At 44.8% G+C, this 25268-nt stretch overlaps 1 protein-coding gene across 2 annotated transcripts in view; it reads left to right on the forward strand.

Annotated features, from left to right (window-relative positions):
- Positions 1 to 25268, forward strand: part of RNGTT (RNA guanylyltransferase and 5'-phosphatase) — a 2962270-nt gene that overhangs the window by 1034558 nt on the left and 1902444 nt on the right. The gene's annotated exons all lie outside the window — the stretch shown is intronic.

The following is a 25268-nucleotide window of genomic DNA, read 5'->3' on the forward strand; positions in this document are numbered from 1 at the left end:
GTCTGAGTCCAGGTGAGTGCCTTCAGCCACATATCAAAGTTGGGAGGGGAAGGGCGCTTCCAGCATTGTAACACACATTTCTTAGCCACCATACAACTGACATTAAGAAATGTGGCCATTTTCTTGGCACTGTCGCTTCTCCACAACCCAAACAACACACCAAACGCCTTCGGGTCTATCGTGGCACCAACAATATCAGAGAGAGCCTGTAGGATTTCAACCCAGAACCCGCTGAGCTTGGTGCAGCTCCAGAAAATGTGGATCTGGTCAGCAATTTCAAAATGGCACCTAGCACAGGCCTGTACATGGTTTCTAGAGAACTTCACAATTGTATAGGGAGTGTAATATAGCCTGTTTAATAGCTTTTATTGCATGCAGCGAAACCTGAAATTGAGGGGGACACAGCGTGTTGGGAGCAAAATTTCCTCCATGTATCATCTGATATCTCAGTACCCAGTTCATCAGACCATTCATCGCATGCAATAGGGGGTTGGTCGGAGATTTGGCTAACAACATTTTATACAGGGCCTTTATACAGGGCCAAGACCACCTCACAGGCGACACCCGAGTTAGCTATACAGGCTATTTCAGGCGTGCCCTGGGGTTCATTCGGGTAGGATGGCCACAGAGCCCGAAACCGCGGCGCAAAGCCTCTAGTACTGCAGCATTTCCAGTGCTGACTGAGTAACCAGGACGCCACGTTTGTGGAGTGATAAACTTCCCCTTGGGAACAGATCCATTAAGGCCTGATAGCCCAGTGCCAGCCAGCACTGGGCCAGGAGTTTATGTGTGGGTTTGAGCCCAGGAAATCCCCAGATGGGGAGCAATTTGTAGTAGGGGCGTGGTTCAGAGGTTAGGTTCAGTAGCCGATTCCATGCCAGTAGGGTGGTTACAACGGGATCAGAGGGGGTGTCTACCTCAAAATTTGAGCAGAAAATGGCAATGCAGTGGGCAAGAGTTGCCAGGTATTGGTTGAAAAGCCAGGGCGAGAGGTTAGACCCTTGGGGAACACCACAGGTAGAGAGGAAGATAGATGATACGAAGCACCAAAGTTGGACCTGGGTGGGTCGATCAGAGTGGAAAGAGGTCAGCCAAGGCAGAGCCTGATCAGTGATCCCCAGGTTATCTTGGAGACGTTTGAGCAGGATGGTATGGTTGACCATGTCGAAGGCAGAAGAGAGATCGAGTAGGATGAGGACAGAGGGAATGTTAGAGTCAAGGTTGGAGAGCAGATCTTCACGGATGTTCAGGAGAGCAGTTTCCGTGCTTCTGGCTGCTCTGAAGCCAGACTGTTGGTCATGGAGACAGCCACCAGAATTGGAATGTGGGTTAAGCTGAGAGATTGCCAGCTTTTCCAGGAGTTTGCCCAGAAAGTGAGTAATGGAAATTAGGCGATAGTTAGCAGGACTGGAAGGATCTGCTGTGGGTTTCTTGACGAGTGGATGCACAAGGGAGTGCTGCAGAGGGGAGTGGAAGGATCCTGAGGCAAAGGAGTGGTTGCAAACATCGGCAAAGGTTGGAGCGAGGGTGTCAATGTGGTCCTTGATTGTTTTAGAGGAACTGTGATGAACCTGTTTTGATGAGGCTTTCATAGATCGGACTTGTCTAGCAACCTCATCAAGGGAGAAAAGAGGAAAGAAAGAGAAGGAGGTTAAAGGGGGTGAGCAAGCACAATCTGAGAGAGAATAGGAGGGGGGGGGATAGGATGGACAGGATGTCCCGGGTTTTTGAGATAAAGTGAGAGGCAAGGGCATTGCAGAGAGCCTGGGAGGCAAGAGGAGGGGTAGAGACTGCAGCAGGGTTGGAAAGCTCCTGGCAAATTTTATCCTGAACAATTTTGCAGGTAATGGTTTGGTGTGGGATGCACCTGGTTTCTGCCATAAGTCCAATCCTGGAGAATTTCACCTTGGAAGTATTTCAATCCCGATATCATGTTTTTAGTGCACAAAATTGTATTTTGGATAACAACCAGGGATTGCAAGACCCTTATCCATTGTGTGAGTTGATTCCAGCAATTAACTGGAGGTAACTCAAAAAACGTTATTTAGACAAAGTCTTCATGAAGGATAAAATGGTCCACACTTGCTGCCTTAAAATGTACAAACCCTGATCAAACAGATCATCAAGATAGGTAGATTATCTGAATGGAGGGTTGAGAAAGGGTGCTAGGAGTCCCAACTCAGTGGTGAATCATCGTCTTCCTCATATGCCACAACACCTTAGCCCTCAAAAGAACCCACAGGAGGAGACTTATGGGACCCGACCCAAAGCAGGAAAAGAAAAGACGACTAAATCGGTTGTGCCTATATTGCGATGAAGTGGCTATTTTTGAGTGCCTGCCTAGTCTGGCATTCTAAATTGGGAGGTGGGGGGGAAGGGGGGAGTAGTTTGTTGTTAGATAGGAAGGAAATAAGCAGCCCTGGAAACACCACAGCCCTTCCATAGGGAAGCGTTCTCCAATACATGATCCCCTTAATGCTTTTTGCCTTTGCAGTTCCCAGGGTTTTGCATGGCTCATTGCAGTGGTGTCAGCAGATCTCTGATGCTAGAGCATGCCTGTGTATTAGTACTAGGATGAGTGGCTGATAGACATACAACACAGCAGTTGGCCCCCAGAGACCATGTTGGAAACCCCCCATAATTATTTTTTCTTCAACCAACCAAAACTTTCCTGTATGTTTCCTTGGTTTTGCACTTCTTCCATTTAAGCGGCTTTCGCCAAGGGAAACATAGGCTCTGTTCATTGCTGAGGATGATTCAAGGTCTGTGTAAGGTTTGAATTTAAAAGATAAACACAATTACAAAATATTGGTGATTTAATAGGGTATTGTATTTGGTGTTGTTGTGCATATCAATAGTGTGTTTAGGAAGGTGCTTGGTATTAGTACTTTCTAGGTGAGCTGTACAGGGAAACCTTTCTTATGGCTTGGCCCCCTAGGATCGCCATGACAACACTTTTCCCAGCATTTGGATGGGGGCTACTTTAGGGTCATTAAATACATACGCTATCTAGTAAGAGAAAGAAGCAACCTTGCATGTGAATATATTAGAGCTAGAATTTCTTGTGGCTCCGACAACATCACTGCCTTGTTCTACATGCAAGCACAGAAAAGCCTGTGCAAAAGCCAAACACCAACTCTTCTTGTGTAACATGCTGATTTCTTAATGGGTCATATATATATATATATATATATATATATATATATATATATATATATATATATATATATATATATATATATATATATATATATATATATATATATATATTTCTGAGGCTGGTGGAATCTGCTTGGATCACATGCTGTGCATAGGCCGACATCTAGTGGAAGCTGCGGAGTATTACAGCTTGTTTTTCGAAACTCAAAAATGGGCGTCGACACAGGGCGTGCCAGTAATACTATCCCTAGTGTGACGTCCCCTGTACCCATGATCCCTCACGCGTCTAGGACCCTCAAATAGATTTTTTCCGCCATACTGGTCGGAAGCATTTCGCGGAGTTCCTGGCAATAAGCGATAATTTTGCAAAATATTGATAATTTTACCCCTTCTCCACCCCAACGTCGAGATACCGAATTTCTACACTTGACGCCGGATCGGAGAGGATTCCGACCGTCGACTGCACAACGACTTTGGGCCTCGAGGCTTCCGTCTCGGCCCGGGCCTGGGCCGCTGGCCTAGGCCCTGCAAGTAGGGAGAGTGGGGGGTGGTCATACTCTACACTCTTGTAATATATAGACACACTTATATATTCCTACACTTACCAGCCCGCTGCCACAAGGTGCGTATGGAGGGTACCCCTTTCCAATTCTGCCCCAAGTGCAATCGCAAATACCCTTGGGTCGACAGGCACGCCACGTGCAACCTCTGCTTGCCGAGGGACCACCCCGAGGCAAATTGCAGAGCCTGTAGTAGGTTTAAGCCTAAAACACTTAAGGACCGTTCAATCAAGCGTTGGGCCCACCACGCCAGGCGTCAAGAGGCCATGACAGCGGAGGGCGCCTTCAGCGACGGCAGCGACGCCGTACTTTCAGACAGCGAGGGCTTTATGGCGTCGAAAGACAGCCGAGCGCAAGTCCCCGACCTCGGAAGGTCGACCGGCAGGCCGGCTATGGGGAACACCCCCGGCGACACGAGCGCTTCCCATGACACCTTCACAAAACACACAAAGTTCAACCGAGACTCGACGCGCATGTCGAGTTCTCGGAAAGAGGCACGTAGAGAACGGTCCGAATCGGCGTCCTCTGGGCGCTCTCGATCTAGATCGCCACACGACGCCAGGCAAGCATCCACTATTGACAAGAGTGCCTCGCTCCCTAAGGTCACGGAAGCTCGATCGTCAGGAGACGAAGCCGACTTCCACCCTCAGGCCGCACTCCAAGAGTCGGCGCCCGCAGACCGAATTACTACAGATCCCGAAATCCTAGCTCCACGCTCGAAGGATAGGGTCAAGACCCCCGAACCTCGACGCCAGGCGTCGAAAAGCTCATAGGGCCCTAAAACACACGGGAAACACTCCTCCAGTCACAGGGAGGGAGGGAAACAGCAAAGGAAGCAGTCTCTACCCACTTCCAAGCCTGTAGAACACTCCACTCATCAAAAACAGAAAGACAAGTCCACGTCTTCTAATAACACCAAAACCCCTGCACAGGCTACCAAGTCTAGTCAGGATAAATTTGGAAAACTCCCAGAAAGGGTCATTCCCAGTTCCAGAGAATGGACCAGTGTTGACATAGATAGGGTAATGTCAAGAATGTCATCTTTGGCAGATTTTTATGCAAAAAAACCCAGAACACTTTCTTGCTTATACTCCCGACGGGTCAGCACCCTCTGGCTGTAAGGATCCTATACCTCCAAGTGCAAGGTCCCACTTTGAGACACCAACAGGGTCTTCAGACCCCTTCTACGTCCAGCCCTACTCTCATTACCAGGGAGGGACATCCTTTGTTGAGGATCCAGATTTGGGCATGGTGGAGGAACAAACTGGGACAGGCTACTATGGGGATGATGAGGATCAAGATGAGGAGGAGGAAGACCCCTACAGGGTAGACTCCCCAGTAGAAAGAGAAGCCCTCATTACCGACTCCACTGTTGACAACCAGCCACTCCTGAATGAAGTGCTGTCTTGAGCAGCCGAACATTTCCACATCGACACCCAGGGTGCCCAGGAGGAAAGAGACTTCGCAGAAGAGTTAGTGGGGGAGAGGAGGCCTGTTGCTCAGGCCATCCCTATCCTAAAATCTATTCAAAGAAGAATAGACCCGTCACTCCTCAATCCTAACCTCACCAGAGCAGTGAACCCTAGGATTGAAAAACTTTTCAAGGCGGCTCAATCAGACCCACTATATATAAGAGGGCATCTGAAGCCGGACTCTCTGGTTGTTACTAACACCCGTAAGAGGGCTGGAACACACTTATCATCGTCCGAGGCTCCTCCCAACAAGGAGAGCAAAAGACTGTACGGGTTAGGCAGGAAAGTGGCCTCCACTTCCGCCTACCAGGCAAGGATTGCCAACTCCACCACCCTGTTGACCAGCTACAACTGCCATCAGTGGGAAGAGGTCGCGGCACTCATAGACTCCGCACCAGAGCCCTTAAAGAGCCAATTGGCACGAGTTTCAGCGGAGGGAAGAGCTGTGTCCGGTTGCATTTTAAAGGCAACCTTTGATGCCGCGGATAACGCAGGCAGATTAATAGCAGAAGGAACTGTTATTAAGAGACACGCTTGGCTACGCCAGTCTGGTTTCAAGGCTGAAACGCAAGTTTCACTATTGGACAAACCGGTGGAGCCGGATCTGTTGTTTGGTAAGGCGGTCGAGGATGCACTAAAGAATGCTAAGGACGAGTATGAAACACTCAAATCCCTAGGCCAGCTAACCACTAAACCCCCTAATCAGAGAGGGAATGGCAATTCTCGTCGCCCACGCGGCCAAAATTCCCAAAGAGGTTCTAACTATTCTCAGGGGCAGGGTACACAGTGGAACAATATTAACCAGCAGTCTACCCAGGGTTACGGCAGGGGGAATAAGAGAGGACGTGGTAGAGGTAGAGGCAGCCCCAATAAAGGAGGCGGCACGAAACAGTGACGCTCCGTTCAGGGTCCCTTCTCACGCAACCCCAGTAGGGGGACGCATTTCCAACTTCACCCAAGCTTGGGAAGGGATCACATCAGACAGATGGGGGCTGTCAACAGTATCCGAGGGGTACTGTATAGAACTACTGGAGCGTCCCTGAGACCATCCTCCACGACAAAAAATACATTCTTTGGAACACCAGAAGATCCTCCTAGAAGAGATTGTCAATCTGCTAGCAAAGGACGCGATAGAACTCGTCCCGGGGCACCAGGTAAACAAGAGTATTTATTCAACTTACTTCCTTGTGGCAAAAAAAGATTTGACAATGCGCCCAGTATTGGACTTACGCCCTGCCAACAAGTATGTCAAGCCCCAAAAGTTTTGCATGACAACTCTCCAAGAGGTAATGCCCCTCCTAAAAAAGGGGGATTACATGGCAACATTGGACATGAAAGATGCCTATTTTCATATTTCCATGTTCCCAGCGCACAGAAAATACTTGCTCTTCAAGGTGGACAGTCGGCACTACCAGTTCAAGGTACTGCCCTTCGGGATAGCTTCGGCCCCAAGGGTATTCACCAAGGTACTGGCGGTGGCGGCAGCACACCTACGCAGGGAGGCAATCCCGGTGTACCCTTACCTGGACGACTGGCTCATCACGGGGGAAACCCCAGTAATTTGCAGGACAAACATTCGAAGGACTATCGACCTCCTCCACAAGTTAGGCTTCTCAATCAACGAGAAAAAGTCAAGCCTGGTGCCAAGCACCTCCAAACAGTTCCTAGGAGCAATCCTAGATACTCAAGAGGGGTTGACCTTTCCTTCAGAGGAAAGAATTCAGAATATACTGCTGCAAATCCCGCAATACCAGTCCGGTCGCCAGATAACGGTACGCAAAGCAATGCTTTTGCTGGGCATGATGGCGTCATGTATTTACCTGGTCCACCACGCGCGCATGCGTCCCATGCAGGAATGGTTGGCGAAACAGTGGTCTCAGGCAAGTGGTCAGTGGGACGATCTAGTGGTCGTTTCGCCAACACTGGTACAAAGCCTTCACTGGTGGACAAGAGAGAAAACTCTTTTACGATCCCGAAATACAGGCGGTAGTCACAACCGATGCATGCCTGACGGGGTGGGGAGCTCACCATGTCCACCACACAGCTCAGGGTCTCTGGTCTCACGCAGTGGCTAAGAATCACATCAACCTTCTAGAGCTTCTGGCAGTATTCAGAGCGCTTCAAGCTTTCGAACCCTACCTTTTAAACCTGTCAGTGCAAATCCAGACGGACAGCACTACAGCCATGTTCTACCTGAACAAACAAGGAGGGACTCGCTCGCCAAATCTGTCCAAGCGTGCCCAAAAAATCTGGATATGGGCACTCAGACGGAACATCTTCCTGTCATCACAACATGTTCCAGGGGATCTCAATTCCCTAGCGGATGCTCTGAGCAGAGACCCCCTCCCAGAGGAACACGAGTGGTGTCTACACAGAGAAGTCGTAGAAGACATCTTCTCTCAGTGGGGTTTTCCCACTATAGACCTATTCGCCACAAGCAAAAACAGACAATGCCCAGGATTTGCATCCAGGTCCCCCCAACCAGACTCCCAGGGGAACGCCCTGTGGATGAACTGGTCAGGGATGTTTGCGTACGCTTTTCCACCAACTCCTCTAATCAGGAAGGTGGTCAACAAGATGAACAGAGAATCGATGACGCTCGTCCTGGTTGCTCCTATGTGGGCGAGACGACCATGGTTCCCACACCTGCGCAGACTGGCGGTGTGCGAACCCATCAGACTTCCGAGCTGCTACAACCTATTGTCCCAGCACCAAGGTCAAACAGTGCACCCTCAACCCAACTCAATGAACCTGGCAGCATGGCTCTTGAGGTCATAGAGTGTGGACATCTCAAATTACCATAGAGGTGTATGGACATCCTAAAAGAGGCTAGGAAGCCCAACACGAGGCACTGCTACTTTGACAAATGGAAGAGATTCGTAATCTGGTGCCAGAGTAAGCAAATCAACCCAGTTGATTGCACTCCTTCCACGATTGTTACTTACATGCTCCACCTGCTGGATGCGGGGCTGGTTTTTAACTCACTGAATGTACATCTGGCAGCCCTGTCAGCATACACCACTTCCCATAACAAGGTGTCGTGGTGGAAAGTACCAGTAGTTAAGGGCTTCATGGAAGGAGTAAAGAGATTTCACCTTCCTATTTCTAAGCCACCACCAGGATGGGACGTGAACGTGGTGCTATCTAAACTCATGGGCCCCCCATTCGAGCCCATGCATAAAACGAGTCTCAAACACCTGACCTATAAGACTGCCTTCTTAGTAGCCATTACATCCATAAAAAGGGTCAGTGAAATTCAGGCTCTGTCAGTGCAGGATCCTTTCTTTACTATTCATAAGGATAAGCTGGTTTTACAGACACACCCTAGGTTCTCACCTAAGGTTCTCACCAAATTCCATGTAAACCAGTCCATCGAGCTTTCGGCTTTCTTCCAAAACCCACAAAGCTCGGCTGAGGTTAAACTACACACCCTAGATGTGCGTAGGGCGGTCCTTTACTACGTAAATAAGACCAGGCCGCTTAGGAAAACAGATCAACTGTTTGTCTCCGTAGCCACAGGCAAAGAGGGAGATCGCATCTCTAAGGGTGCCATCTCCAGGTAGATTGTCAACTGTATCCAGTTGTGTTACTCTCTTTCTGACAAAACTTTGCCTTTTACACCCAGAGCCCACTCGACAAGAGGCATTGGGGCCACTCTGGCTTTCATTGCAAATGTTCCCCTTGACACCATTTGCAAAGCAGCTACTTCGAGCTCTATTCACACTTGTACTCAGCACTACTGCGTTGACACCCATTCCAAGACAGATACTCAAGTGGGACAAGCGGTTCTAAGACATTTATTTGCTCATGACCCTTCTCAAATCCCACCTCCTTCTAACACTGCTCGCTGATCTATGCACAGCATGTGATCTAAGCAGATTCCACAAGCCTCAGAAGGGATACGTTACTCACCTTAATTGTATTTCTGATGCTTGTATCTGCTTAGATTCACATGCGACACACCCTTCCTCCTCTCCGAGAGAAGGCGCATGGATGCTTGTAGTCTTATCTATCTTCTATCTGCTTGGATCATCTGTACTCACGCTACTCCTCATGCTACCTCATGTCAGAAAAAATACAATCTGAGGGTCCTAGACGTGTGAGGGATCATGGGTACAGGGGACGTCACACTAGGGATAGTATTACTGGCACGCCCTGTGTCGACGCCCATTTTCGAGTTTTGGAAAACAAACTGTAATACTCTGCAGCTTCCACTAGATGTCGGCCTATGCACAGCATGTGAATCTAAGCAGATACAAGCATAAGAAATAGGATTACGGTGAGTAATGTATCCCATATATTACATAGCCACGGTAGTGGCCATGTAGTTATGGTTAAGTTGGTGTTTCCATAGGAGGAGCACTTTTTGGGCGGCTTATAACTTTGCTCCCCCTGGACGAAACCACACCAAACCTTGGAAAAAAAGTATGTGGCCCACTCTCAATTTTTTTGCAAAGTTTGGTGAGGATTTGTCCAGGGGGGCAAAGTTATAGGGGGGTCCCAAAACCTTTTTTTTTCCCATAGACTGAATGGGGAAAAAACTTTGCTCGCGCCTACAGTCCAAACCGCTGGAAGGATTTTCACCAAATTTGGACCAGGAGTAGCGGCTTGGTCCCAAAAGCGTGCTTTTGCAGATTTGGTGAAAATCCGTCCAGTAGTTTTTTAAAAAATGAACAAAAAGTAGGTCATAAAAAATAAGTGATCTGTGTTCGGTCCGCGGACACACTTCCGTGTTCGCTCCGCGGACAGTGTCCTGATTGGCTAATCGGCTTGTGTGATGTCTGCGGACATGCGACGTGTTCGCTGATTGGACGGCGTGGAGCGTGAAGCGCGTCAGATTTTCGGTAGCGCCCGCCATCTTGGATTCGCGGACGTCCACGGACAGCGCAGTGAAACTTGGTTTAAAATGTGTATTTATTAGAGTGTGTTGGTGTGTAAGAGTGTTTGGGAGGGTGGGAGAGTATGATATGGGTTAAATGTTGCGTTTTTTTATGTGGTAGACAATCTTGTTGTGTTCCATTTGTCTGCGGACAACACAGCTCTTCTGAAATGTTCGTAAACAAACAAAATGGGAGTGTCCTAAGGACGCTGTCCGTATTGTTCTCTGGTAAGTTGAATGTGTTCTAAAAACACTTGTGGTCTTCTGAAATGTTCGTAAATAAACAAAATGGGGGTGTCCTGAGGACACTGTCCGTATTGTTCCATGGGAAGTTGAATGTGTTCTAAGAACACTTGCGGCGTCCTGAAATGTTCGCAAATAAAAAAATGGGGGTGTCCTGAGGACGCTGTCCGTATTGTTCACTGGCAAGTTGAAAGTGTTCTAAGAACACTCATAATGTCCGCGGACATTAAAAGTTTCCATAGGCCATAGTTGAAATGTTTGACTCTATGGGTGTGATATGCTGCGGTGGTTGTGGCCAGGGCATACAGTGTTGGGTGCATGGCCATTTGGCCATGCACCCAAGACTCTATGCCCTGGCCACAACCACCGCAGCATATCACACTCATAGTGGCTTATAACTTTGAGTCAAAAACAAATTTATAAGGAACAAAGTTATAAGCCACTATGGGTGTGATATGCTGCGATGGTTGTACTTATTATAATATACTTACTGTTTGGTTTAGTAACTGGAGTACATGTATTTCTTGTTCATTTCTGTGATAAAGGAAAATAGAATGTTAGTATTAGTATTTTGTAATGACTTATTACATTGTATAATCAACATTTTTTTTTTGGACCCTCGTATTTAGTAGATTACAAACCAGAGTACTGTGCAATTTGCTCAGTTTCTGTGTTTGTTGCTAAAATCATTGGGTCTGTGGGAGAGAAAAAAATCTTTTTCTGTTATGCTACAGTTTATTTGTTTTCAGTGTTCACTTGTTGTTTCTGGCTAATGCTTTATACATTGGCTTGTTGCAGTTTTTTGGAGCAGTAACATATTATTTATTTGTTTGGATATTGTAAAATTTTGGAGCAGTTAGATACCAGTGGGCGTATTCTAACTGTCTATTTTTAGTGGTATTCATTTATCTGATTAGTTGTAGAATCTTTGGGCAGTTAGATAGCTTTTGGAATATTCTAACAGGTTATATTTTTTTACTATAAGTTTACTTAAGGTTTAAGTACAGTTTAGTTATCAAATTTTGGTTTTAAGAACATTAAATAAGCGTTTGTAAGATTTGCTGGTAATCAATGCTTTAGAGTAATGGTACTATCATTACATTCAAACCATCCACATTTCTTTTTTATATATGCAGTGTAGTGCCCTGAATTGGTTGTGGCTCCTGCGTGGTAGATTATACCTATTGTTGTGAAGGTTTTCTTACCAAGTGATATTTGACCATGTGTGAATCCAGTCAGCTTGCAGTTGTTTTTGGTACCATCTGCATTGTAACGTTAGAAGCATTAGTATTACGTATTTACCATGTGTTTGTATTACTAACATGGAGCGATTATCCGAATTGCAGGTAGTACATAATCTACCATGGTTTGCATTTTGTACAAGTTGCTGAAATGGAATGGACTCACAATTAGGTATTGATGTATGTATATATATATATATATATATGAAGTGTTCATTGCGGATTTCTTCTTGTGTCACATTGTTGCAGATAGTGCATGTATGTTATTATTATTATTAATTATTTATTATTTATGTTTCCACATTTATGAAATCTGGAAGATTTCATTTATATGTATGTTTTTATTTTCCAGTACTTGTAGTAAGTACATTAGAAATTCTTGTGGATCTTCCTGTGAGTTTATAGTGAATTTAACCATTCCAGCACAGTAGTCCAATTGTTGTCTTATTCCATAAACACTATATACGTGTTATTAGGATTGTTTGTTGCATTTCTGTGAAGTACTAACATTTGCAAACACAATTGGTCTGTAATGTGTAAGTAAATGTTGTCAACAATTGGAGGCAATTGAAATAGAATATTCATTGCTACATTTGCGTAGCAACTTACTCCAACTATATTTGAGAGTTTAAATGGACCAGGTAGTTCTGTATCTGATTGATTTTTTTTTTGTTTGTCTTCCTTCTTTAATGAAGTACCTGGTTTACTTTCCCTAATGGGTTCTTTTATGTTTGTGGTACTTGATGAGGTTTTAGTATCTTTTACTCTCTTTGGACGATTTGCAGTGACATCCTGTTGCATTTCGAGGGGATTGGGTCCTCCGACGTATTCCATATCTATGACAGGTAATGTCCACAGCTGTGCTGCTTAGGAAAATTTTCTGCGTCGATGACGTTGATGCGCCGTCCCCTAGGACTTCCTCCAACGGCCGACGTCACCCGATGTGATAAGTAGGACGCAAGACGCCCGTAGCCTCAGTTCCGTTTTTTCTGCGAACGTGTTTGCTTCGTGAATCTCGGTACGCCTCGACACTTTGGAGTTTGTTATATTCTTCTCGGTTCTTTGAACCTGTTCGGTTTTTGTGAAAACCTGTTTGTGAAACGATGTCTACCTCGTCTTCCACCCCGCGTCCGGGCTTCAAGAAATGCGGGGACTGTGGGTCCAAGATGTCGGTCACGGACTCGCACAATGCCTGCCTCTGGTGCCTCGGGGAGGCCCACGATACAGACGACTGTATCGACTGCCAGTCGCTCATGGCCAAGGTCTTACGGGAGCGTAAGAAGAAGTTGTCGGTAGGTTGGGTATCTAAGCCCCGGAAGTCAAGGTCTACGGGGCTTTCGACGGATGACTCGAGAGGCGACTCTCTGCGTCATTGTTGGAATTCCAGTGGGTCTCCGTCCAGGAGTCGGTCTCGCCACTCCTCTGCCTCTTCGAGGCATTCCCGGAAGCGCCAGCATCGGTCGCCTTCCCCGTCCTCTTCCCAGTACTCCGCCCCTCGCCGGGTCGCTTACCCCACCATGCAAGCGACACCGCAGGAATGGGCTTCCTTCGGGAAGAAAATATTGGCAATTCTCGAATCGCAGAGCACTGGTCCGTCTGCGCCTCCGAGTGGGCCTTCAGGCTCGGGTGGTCGGCACAGCTTGCGGGAGAGGTTCCGCTCGGACAATTGTAGCCGTTCTCGCCATGCCCGTTCCAGGTCCCGGTCCTCGACGCGCTCGAGACCGTGTGATCCTGTGCCGTCTTCGAGGAAGACGTCGACGCCTGTAGTGCCGAGGTCGTCGCCGATCTCTCTCGAGGCTCCGCCACCAAGGGGGTTGTCGATGCTGTCGGCGCCTTGGTCGTCGAGAGACACGCTCGGAGCTCTGGCTTTGAGGCCTGTGTCGACGCCGTTGATGCTGGCGGCGGTGCAGCTGACGTCAACGCTGATTCTCACGGCGCCGACTCGTTAGGCGCCCTCAACGCCTTTCAAGGCGGTGGTGTCGGAGGGGCCCTGTGGTATGGGGTTAGCCCCTAGAAAAGCTCTGGCTAAGGTCAGACATAGCTTTGGTCCCCAGGTGTCTTCCTCTCACCGCCTGGAGTACATTTCAGAGGGTGATGAAGGCTCTGATGAAGGCTTGGTTCCGGTTACGGTGTCAGATGAGCTTCTCTCGGGCCATAGCCAGTTTGATGACCTGAGGCAGTCACTGCATGATTCCAGTGGACTGGACACCTCTCCGGAGGTGGAGTTTTGTAGGCCCAGAGCCTGGCACTCATGCCGATTCTTTGTACCGGCGCCTTATGTCTCGGGTCATTGACTACTTGGGATGGCCGGCTCCCCCAGGGGAGTTTGTTCAGGATGATCTAACGGACATCTTTGATCTTGGTCCCCCCACTGACCCGGTACTGCCGTTTCATATGGCTCTGCAGAGAAGGGTGGCGGCGGCGGCTTGGACTGCTCCGGAGAGTCTTCCGGCAGTGGGCAAATCTTTGTCGCATAAATACCGTCCAGCCAGTAGCGACCCCTGCTACTTGTCCAGGCACCCCACTTTGGAGAGTTTGGTCGTGCAGGCGGCTACGGCCCCGGCAAAGCAGGCGTCGTACCCTACCATCCCTCCGGATAGGGACGAAAAACGTTTTGATGGCTGGGCAGAGAAAGTGTTTTCTTCTGGGGGTGTGGCGCTTCGTGCAGCCAACTCCGTATGTGCCTTGTCTCGTTTCACATACACTCTGTGGAACTGTGTTGCATTAGCGACTGAACATATTCCCGAAGGGGACGAACGGGATTGTTTCCTGGCTATGGTTCAGGATGGCAAGGATGCCATGTGTGAGGCCGTTCAGTTGGGTTTGGACATGGCAGATTGTGTCAGCCGGTCCATGGCGGCGAGCACCGTAATATGCAGGTTTGCGTGGTTGCGGAAGTCTGGGTTTGCTTCTGATGTGAGTCCCGGCTCCTCAACATGCCCTTTGACGGTGAACATCTTTTTGGCAGCAAGGCTGACGAGAGCCTTGAGAGGTTGCAGACCTCCAAAGCTGCAGCGAAGTCGTTGGGCGCTGCAGTTCGACAACCTCCACCTTTTCGTCCTAGGGGACAACAATGGAGGGGAGGTTCCTTTCGCTATTACTTGTCCTTCAGTAAAGCGAGAGGAGCTGTCAGTCAAAGAGGCCACCGTAAGAGTGCAAGAGGTGGAAAACAGGGTACTCGAGGTGCCAAGGCCGCTCGGGCAGTTGCCTCTTTGCCCTCAGGCAACGCTGCAGCCGCTACCACTCAGTCATGAGGCCAGGTCCCATGGTTCACCGGTTGGGGGAAGGCTGGCACAGCATCTTGTAGTGTGGCGTGCCATTACTTCAGATGTGTGGGTTCTGGAGATCATAACCCACGGCTGCTGCCTTCCCTTTCGGCAATGGCCTCACGACAATCCACCTGGGAACCTCTCTTTGAAGGGTCCGGATCCGCTCCTTGCGCAGGAAATTCAAGCCCTGCTGGAGAAAGGCGCCATAGAACTGGTGCCTGTAGCGGAGAGGAACAAGGGATGGCATTCCCCTTATTTTTTGATTTCGAAGAAAGACGGTGGACTTGAGACCCATCATGGACTTGGGCGGTTTGAACAAACTCCTCAGGAAGGACAAGTTCAAGATGGTTACTCTCTCTCAAGTCCTCCAGGCCCTTCAACTTCAGGACTGGTTGGTGTCTCTCGACCTCAAGGACGCTTACTTCCATGTGGCGATCCATCCCAAGCACAAGAAGTACCTGAGGTTCGCGGTTGGCGACTCGCACTTTGCTTCGGGTCCTACCGTTCGGATTGACCTCCGCCCCAAGCTCGTGGTGGTGGCAACGCATCTCAGGAAAGGGGGGATTCACTTCTACCCCGACCTGGACGATAGGTTGATCAGGGGGAGCTCTCCCGACCAAGTCCTGGATCATTTGTCCGTCATCTGCCACTCCCTTCACAGGCTGGGCTTCTCGCTCAATTTAAAGAAGTCCCATTTGACGCCAACACAGCGGCTCCAGTACATCGGAGCAGTGCTCGACACATCCCTGGGGCTGTGTTTTCCTCCCCAGGTGAGGGCTCTTCACATTCAGCAGATGGTGCACAAGTTTCAACCTGCTCAGACTCTCCTAGCGTCCGAGTTCTTGAGACTGCTCGGCCTCATGGCATCCTGCATTCATCTGGTGCCAGAGGCCAGGTACTGTTAATTCTCTGTATTGGAAATGTTGCCAAAGGTTGACATTTCCAATGCTGCCAACAGTTTTACGGCAGAGTTTTTGTCCTAATGTTTTAAAAATCGGCTCACCTTTTACTCGTGTCAATTGAAGAAGATCTCTGAATACAATAATGTGTTTTCCTGCAAAGAGCTCTTCATAGTTTATTTTGAGTACTTCTTGTAATCTGAGGTGAATCAAAGCCAACATTAGGTTGGACACCATGCTCACTTCATCTATTAGAAGCATTTTCATTTGTTTCAGTTCTCTGCGTAGTTCCATTGCAGCTTCTGTAGAAAGTTTGTAATAGTCTAATTCTAATTTGTTTTGGTGTTCTACTGGCAGGAGTAGTAATCGGTGTAAAGTGACGCCACCTATGTTGTAGGCAGCTAAACCTGTGGGGCAGTGACAACAGCTGACAGTTTGTTGTTTGTCAATTGTTGAAGGAACCTACTAATGATTTTGATTAGGAATGTTTTGCCAGAACCAGCTTCACCACTGACGTACAATAGTTGAAGTTTGTAATTTTGGCAGGTGCATACTTTGTTTTCATGTTGTACACCAGGTGTAATTTCTTTGGTTACTTCTTGAAAAATGCTACGTTGATCATTGTTTAGTTTTGCTTGTAGTATAGTTAAGTCTTCTTTATCTTCATACTGACACATGGTGTTTTCTACTTCTATCATAGCTAATTCTGCCTCATGTGTTATTAGTGGCTCTCCCAGTGGTTCTTGGCTTCATGTTACAGAAGGCTGACTACTGTCAGGAGTGTCCTTATCTAGTTGGGTCTGGAGTTCTTCTTCGTGTTGCTGTTCATTATGCAACATTGGTTTGTACTGTGTAAAGTTTACATCAGTTATAGTGCTTTCATTTGCTTTGAAAGCATCTTCATATGAGTCATAGTTATCTAGTATTTCTTCTTCTTTTCTCCATGGTGTAAAGAATTGTAGCAGGGACATGTAATATACTTCTTTATGTTGAGGAGTATTTAATGACAAGTTGATATGATTAATTAAATTTAGTTTGGTGAGTTTTACTAAGCTGCCTTCACAGTTTGTCACTCTGTATTTACCGTTTTTTTAATCAGGTTTTATATTATTTTTGTATTTGTAGTTTTGGGCTATGTGGTATAGACACATGGTTTCCAAAGTGGTACTCCTGTGTGGGTAGTATGTGTCCAATAAATTGTTTTTTAAAATGTCTTGGCTGTTGGGATCATGTTTGGCTATTGTTTCTATATCTTCGTATGATTTTAGAACTCTTTTTCTAGATTTAGCTGGACCAAGACTTAGCCACACTATATTTTCAGATTTACCATACAGTGCAGTACCATTTAAACGATCAGCTGCTTCATAGGATCCACTTTCTCTTTGGGACAGCCTGAGACACTGTTTTATCTGTTGACAGGTCATTCCAGAGGTCTTGCAGCTCTGTCTTTTCTGCTTTGGTTACGTATGCTGTGACATATCGTGCAACTGCAGTAGAATTGTCTGCAATGTACTGCACATCTATGTTTGCATTCCATAAGTGGGCAATGATTGCATTGTAATCATTGATATATTTTTCTTCTTCTTTTCTTTTTATGTAATATGTATTTTTAGGTGACTTACCTTTAACACTATGTCTAACTGAAGACATGAGGTTGTTCACTTGACCTGTATTTGTGACTGGTCTAAGGAAACCAAATCGGCATTTGGTGTAGTATTTCCCTTTGTTTTTGTATTTGCGACGACAATATTTGCGACATTTGTGTCTTTGAAATTGTAAAATGTGTGCATGAAGATCACCATTTTTGGATTCCAATGGAATTTCACAAGTGACATATTTTTCAATAAACTGTAAAACAGTGGCATCACTGTCTTGACCAAATTTAGGAGCTTCTTTAATCCATAAAAGCATCTGGATATGTGGTGCTCCTCTAACTTGGTATTCTTTTCTCCAAAAGAAGTGTTGCACTTCTCCAAGGGCAGGAACAGTTTTATTACAAAAAAATGGAGCAAAGCAATGAAGCGATGGTGAAAATATCTTGAAACATTAACAGGATCCAGAGAACAAAGTTCTCCAGGTGTTAGTATATCTGTTTGTTTTGTTTTTGTTTGATATGCATAGGAAATCATGTAAATCTTCCCATGCATATTCTGCACAACTTAATGTAACAAACCAAGTGGGTGGGCCAAGGTTTCTGATCATACAACGTACATCTCCGTGACGTCGAAACCAGTACTCTTTAGTACCACGCATATTTGCTAATAGATTTGAAATATTTGATTGTAAAACCTCATCTTTTTGTTGCACTGTTTGTAATAATTGTGTAGCTGTCATATTTTGAAAGTGTGATCCTGATTTTAATATGTGTGCAACTCCGTAACATAAAGTTGCTAGTTCACTTTCAAAGAGTAGGTGGAATATGTATTCCCAGATTTAGACAAAATGTGGATCTTTAGAATACATCCGTAATGAGCAGTATTCTGATGCTGATATTTGAATAGGTCTATCATCGTACCTTCCTCCTTTGCCAGTAGGAAAGAGTAGAGGAAAAGCATGTGCTTCTATACTTTTTTCCCATATGCTGATTGGTGATCCTTTTGTTTGACACATTTGGTACGTTTCCAGTGCATTTTTATGGTGTCATTAGAGTGCAATGGATGAATTGTATAATGGTCTAAAATGTTTGATATTGTAGCAGGATCTAGGAGCTAAAATTGACCAGCTTCTTGTGTCTCTTGAATTATTTCAGTTGTATCCTTCAAGTTTTCTTCAATATTAATTTCTTTGTAATATTCATTATTCTCTTTAAGATATTGCAAGGCTTCTCTAACTTTATGTAAATCTACCAGCTGTTGCCAATTTTTTTGTCTTTTGTAGGTACTCCATTTACCAAGATAATTAAAGATTGTTGCATTGGACGTTACACTCCTAGAGTGTGCACATTTTCTTTTAGATCTAATGGTAAATACACTACTTTTCCACAAATACCTTTCACTAAGTCAGAGGGAGGTAATTTTGCAGTTTTTGGTTGAAGGCATATTGTTGCTTGAAATGGGTGCACTGTTTGAATTATGATGCTCTCATAAATTAAGTTGTTGAAGGGGTTTTGGTAGTGGATATAATTCCAAATGATTTGCGATAGCACGTGGAGGAGTTTGGTTGTAGTCAAGTTTTTTAGTGCAGTAACTACAAAGTATTACCTGGTCAGTTATTTTGTATTTGTTTTCTGCTATAAGGTAGAGAGCTAATTCAAACCATTTAGAATCTTCATTGTCTTCTATTTTGTATGATAGGTCTACAGTCTTTGTGTTACTTTTATAAAAAGTTATGCGGCAACATACACACACATGGTTTGGTACTTCAGCTGATGTACTTTTAAATTTTAAAGTATTTCTTTTTTGTATGTGTGTAATAAAAAGTTGCCATGTGTAGATTTGTTACTAATTTGGTTTACAGCTATTTCATTCTGTAAGTGGGTTTCACTTCCAAAATATTTTTTCTGGATATAGTCTATTTCTTCTAGTAGGTCTTTTGCTGTACCATGTAGAAGAATGTTATTTAAATTGGCTAGTGCTAAAGCAGGACTTTTAGCATAGTACAGTTTATAAACTAGATTTCTTATAGTTGAATGATGTATTGATATCCTTTTGATATCATGGAAGGTGGTTTTGCAAGTAGGTCCTATAATGTCCTTGTAGTCCTGTGTACTTGTGTACTGGACAGGTATCCATATTTTGCAGTAGTTTAATTTTGATTTTGTCTTTGCTTTTCACATATTGATTGAGGAATTGACGTAAAGACTTGAAAAATTGTTTGGTAATGTTACACATTGACGTGCATGGCCATTTGTACACTAGACGTTCTGATTCAGTTGAATGGAGGGGTAATTCTAAGTTTTCAGGACATATTTTTGTAAGGAGTACTTCTTGTTCCATTATGGTATTATTAACTTTTTCATAACCTCGACCACTGCTATGTATGGCAATTGTATTTGTTTGCTTTTGTTTGTACGCTTCTTCATTAAAGTATGGTTCTGTGCTCGTAGTCTGACTCCATTCACCTCCGCAGATACTTAAGAAGTTCTTTCTGTTGACATTTCGTTTATTGAGAAGTCTTTTTTGTAATTTAGTCATTAGTTTGGTTAGTGGTTTCATTTTGTTTCACACTAAAATAAATAACTTTCTTTTGAGAAGAATTGCACTGTCTATCAATGCTTCTAAGATTAATTTCCTACGATAGGTTTTAAGCGTTGAACCTGGTTTCTCTCCCGTTTTTATAAGATTTTGAAGGACTTTGTGACAGAACATTTTGGCTAAAATACTTTTCTTGGTATGCCTACTTTGAACTCGATCAAGATTTAAAGAAGCAGTTTTATCTGTAGTGATAGCTGATTTTCTGCTAATTGGTTTTTGGTTTGGTTTACATTTTGATAGAGGAGGCAAAGTTTTTGTACTTGAAACTTCTTTTGTTTCACTTAATGACTGTATTAGCTGTTTTGTTGAAACTTTTTTAACAAATTGTGCTAGAGATGGATGCTTATGTAAGACACTTTTATTTTCATTTGCTCTACTTCTGCGGACTTGATTTTTGGTAGGCATTTTTTAGGGTCTGTTGAAAAAAATAAAGAAGGTATGGGTTGGGGTGATACATTCTGGTTTCTCACGGGGTGTTCTGCAATGTATGTGTGCTGTGTGCATGAGTTTTTGAGTAAGGTGATAAAGATGTATTTAATGGTGTGATTGTGCATTGGGAACTACAACTAGTAGGGATGGGTAGCCTTGAATTAATGTGTTACTAAACTGGGGTTCAGATGACAGAAAAAAGTAAGCTAGTGGTGTGGAGAAGTATACATAGTATATCTAATGCTATACAATTAAAACAGTTGTTTGTTCTATAACATCTAAATTCTAGCGGTTGAGTTGGGTAATTTGTGTGTCAAAAAATAGGAATTTGTGGGCCATTCTGGCTGTAAATCGCTGTTTTAGACATGGGGATTTTTGGACTGAATAGTGCAGAATATCTATTTTTATGCACAGAAATAGCATGAATTAACCTTACTGTGTGTTTGAGTAATAATACAAATATTATGGTGATATTCTACTTACTTTCTTTCTAAAATGAGCAGGTTACTTCCTAGTTGTTCTTTGTAGTTCAAATTCGGCAGCTTCTTTTCAGGAGAATGGTCTTCACTGCAATTGTAAAAGAAACAAATTAGTAATTTTGTTTGTATATAGCACTGTTTTTTATTTAGACATTGATTTTTTTAATTGAAATCCCCAGCGCCTTCCTCAAAACCATTACTATCTTATTTACATAAGATACGTCGCACCAGTTGAATACATATGATATGGCAGATGGGGAGCAAGTGCAAGTGGATCTAGGTCACCTGGCCTAAGCCCCGCCCACCTGGTGCTTTCCTGCCTGCCACTCTTTTTCACCACTTAGCAAGCCCCGCCCACCTGGTTCCTTCCTGTTTGGTGCTCTTTTTCACCACTTAGCAAGCACCACCCACCTTCTTAGCCCTGCCTCTTCCTTCCTGCTCCTAACTATTAGATCAAGGGCGTCTCTCGCCCGGGCGCCCTAAGCGAAGGGCAGACGAAGAAAAGGGGAATTCCTGTTTGGACCTGTTCGGACCAGGAGGACCCAGGGCCCGACCCCCTGCTCAGACAGCAGGTAGGCATGCACCAACATGTGCCACTCCCTCTGGTCCCCCCCGTGATGTTCCCTTGTGCCCCCCATTCTCGCACACAGGTGTTGCCTGTTTTGCTTGATTCTTCTACCTTGCTCCCCCCACTCAAGCCTACTTCTGCAGAAGTCTGTCCTGATACATTCTGGTTTCACCATCACCGTCTTGTGGACAATGCTGGATTTGACTTTTATGGACTTCATTGATTCACGGTGCATCACCCTTTCTCAACTCTCATGCTGAACTTCTTTTGCATCATGTACTCATGGTGGCCCTGAATGATGCTGTTCCCATCTTCATCTTGTATCCTGGCTGGCAACATTATGTATTGCTACTGACTTCTGCAATTGTATTCAATCTCCCCTCTTGCTTCTCCTCTCTTTTGACTGCTAACTCTCTCTTCTCTCCTCCTTTCCCTTATCCCTTTTCCTATCTCCTCCCCTTCCTTTCTTCTATGCACTTACTCTATCAGAATTGTCCCTGGACCTAGTATGATGGCAACCTCGTCTGTCTCTTCCTCCCTCCCCTTACTGGTTTTTCCTCCCCAACCCCCCTCCAGCACTATCTGAAATGTCGTCAGGCCTAATATGATAGTCGCTTGTTTTGTTCCTCCCCTACCTTTCTGCACCCCTCTCCCTCACCTCTTGTTTTTTTTTTCCGGCTCTACCAGAAATGTCGTAAGGCCTAGTACGGTAGTCGCCTGTCTGTTTCCATTTCCTTCCCACTCCCCCCCCCCTTCCTTATCTATGTTTTAGCTCTTACACTATCTGAAATGTTGTCAGGCCGAGTACGATAGTTAATTTCACATCCTTACTGTGCCTGTAAGAATGTCATTGTTTTTTCCCTTGTTCCCTCCCTTGCCTTGAAGCGCTTTGAAACACATTGTGTAAAGGCGCTATATAAATAAACTATCATATCATGTTTTTAATGGACAAATTGTATTGCAATGACTAACTGTAGCAAACAAAATATCTTAACTATGTCTTGTGAAATTCATAATGTACCACTGAATACCATTATTCCTGTAACTAAGCTCTTCCTAGTAATAGTGCCGCAATGTCATGGGCTGCTTGTCCTATATAAACGTAAGTAATTAAAAAAATAAAAAAACATGTAATTGTACAAGTATTATTGTTTGAGATTTGAACATAAAGTGTGCATGCAATTTTGTTTGACTATATGTAGTCTATATATTTCATTTCAAAAATGTTAGTTTAACATGATTTGAGTGTGTGTGTATAAAGAATTTAAATAGTATAAAGATTTGTAAGTGACAGTTGATTTTAGGAGATTGAAAAAAAGACAGTAGATTCATTTTACATATTATACTAGCTAAAAGTCAGTTAGAAAATGTGTTCATTTACTGTAGAGAAAATATGCATACCTGTAGTTTGTGTTCATGCATATGGATATGCATGGAGGTGCAAGTAGAAATCTTGGAGACTTGTACAGTATTTCTTGTAGATGGTGCTTGCCAATGATATGACACTTGTACTCAGAGAGATTCACAGTACATTTGCAGTGCTGATCTATGATGATGCAGTTAGATGTAGAGGTCTTGAATGTGATTGGTGGATGGTCATGTGACTTCTTAGCTACGTCCAATGAGGGAATGGCACAGAGAGTAAAGTGGAAATGGTAGAAGGGCTGTTCATGTTACGATATGTCCGTGGACATGGGGGTAGTACGCGGACATCGGGTGTTACATCCAGGGATTTTTGGGTTCAGAAGTAATGCAAATGAGAATGAGCACTGAAAGGGATTGGTCAGGAAAGTTTAGTGTGGGTGTGTTGTGCCAGGAGAGAGTTTCTCAGATACTCTTTTTGCTGAGAGAATAACAGATAGCTATGGCTGTGTGTTTCAGAAAACAGACTGTTTGGATTTTGGGAGACTCGTGGATACATTGGTTGAAGGTGCATGTAGAAAACTGTGGAGTAGCTGTAGATCTTGGATTCCCACATGTGGAAGTACAGTGTCATGGAGTACTCGGAATTAAGTGGTTGGACTTGCTACCTCTCTGTGCTACTTTGGAGACAGTGCAACATCCAGATATAATTATAATTCATTGTGGAGGGAACAGTTTAGGACATGTGTCTGGAATTTCTTTGCAATTTGCAATGAAAGAAGGACTTGGGAAGGTCATGGACCTGTTTCCAAATTCTCAAGTAATTTTTTCACGGATTGCGCAGAGACAAATGTGGCTTTGTTCTTCATTTGGTCCACAAATGGAGAAAGCAAGGCGCAACGTCAATAAGGCTGTTTGTGCCTTTCTAAGAGATTTTGGCATGTCCTCTTTTCACAAAGAAAATATTATGTTTCGTAGTACATACATTTTTCGCAGAGATGGAGTACATCTAACTTATGCTGGCAATCAGATTTTTATAAGAAACATACAAAATGCATTGCGACCTTTTTTAGAATTACAGCATCCATTTTGAAGTAGGTGTTGAGTATTTATAATATTTGAAACACAAACACCTCCCAGAGAAAATTGCAATGGTTATGATTGGGTAGCACCCCAAAATTTTAGATGTCCGCGGAGTTCTAAAAAAATACAAAGGGCCCTGCTTTATTTATTTTCACTTCTATTTTTTAACTGTGAAAGGCAGCTCTGAAAAGAGCCTTATTATTTTTTTATTTTTGTTATTTTATATATTTTTTTGGTTTTTTATACACGACATACTAGGTGAGGAGGGGAAAGGAGGGTAAAGGGGGGGGACACCAACCACAGGGATAAGAAAGGGCGAGCTCAGAGAGGAAGATGTAGAGTGGGTTTTATTTGGGTAGTGAGCAGGTCTTCTCGTGCTCTGAGACAATAGTCTCAAAAGCACTACGAAGTCGCTCAACCCCCTGCAGAGTACTGTGTCGCAGTACATACACACAACTGTGACCCTCGAAAGGTAAGGGTCATCAGCATTATGTATGGCCTGTGAGGCAGCTTGAGGAAGACACTGTCCCACAGATGTGTTCCTTGTAGTGACAGGATCAGAAACAGAGGATGAAGTAGAGAAAATCAACCTACTACGCTCCTCGCAAGGTACAACCCTGTGAATGGCCCCAGAGTGAAATGACCATAGGTGTCACTTCATGGTAGTGGTCCCAAAGCTGTATGAACCATGCCTCCCGCCACTGAGTACCATTTTGCACTCATTGCAAGTGACTCGGTTCGCACGAGCCTTAGGACCATTCCCAGGAGTGGTAAATTACCGCCACACCCAAGACTCACGGCGAGTGCGGGTAGTAGGGATTTCCACTACCTCATTCTCGTCATCCTCTTCTTCCTCCTCTGCATCCTCACTCCTGTTCCCCTCTTCAGGCTCTTGGGGAGGTGGTGGTGGTGGAGGGTGTGGGTATGGTGCTAAAGCAGGTGCAGCGCCAGGTGGCAGTAGTGCAGCCATGGATGCCATCTTGATGATGGTGTAATCTGCAAGTTGCAGGAAAAATAGCTGTGCTCTGAAGAATAGCCAGAAACACAATGAGAATAAGCTCTAGAGCGTGGTCTTTTATAGGGGTGCTTGTATGCGGTTCGTGGACATGCGCGTTGTCTGTGAACAGATCGAACACAAAAAAAGGTTCAAAAACTTTCAAAAAGTATGTAGAAACTCAGGATTAGTATGTGGGACTTGTTCTATGGTGAGTTTCTATTGAGAAATATTGTGGATTACTTGAAAATGTACTTTTAAATTGTTCGGGGACACGAACAGTGTCTGTATTCAGAACACCCGATCAGCATGGGCGCGGTCACATGATTGCTTCGCGAAAATGTTTGCGAAGGAAGCGGCTGTCCGCAGGACACCAAATGCACGGACATTGGTTTGCGCATGCGCATTGATGTTCTACGGACACTGTTCGGGTCTTGA

Source organism: Ambystoma mexicanum, chromosome 4p (genome assembly GCF_040938575.1).
Source record: "Ambystoma mexicanum isolate Mex_15411 chromosome 4p, UKY_AmexF1_1, whole genome shotgun sequence".
NCBI lineage: Eukaryota > Metazoa > Chordata > Amphibia > Caudata > Ambystomatidae > Ambystoma > Ambystoma mexicanum.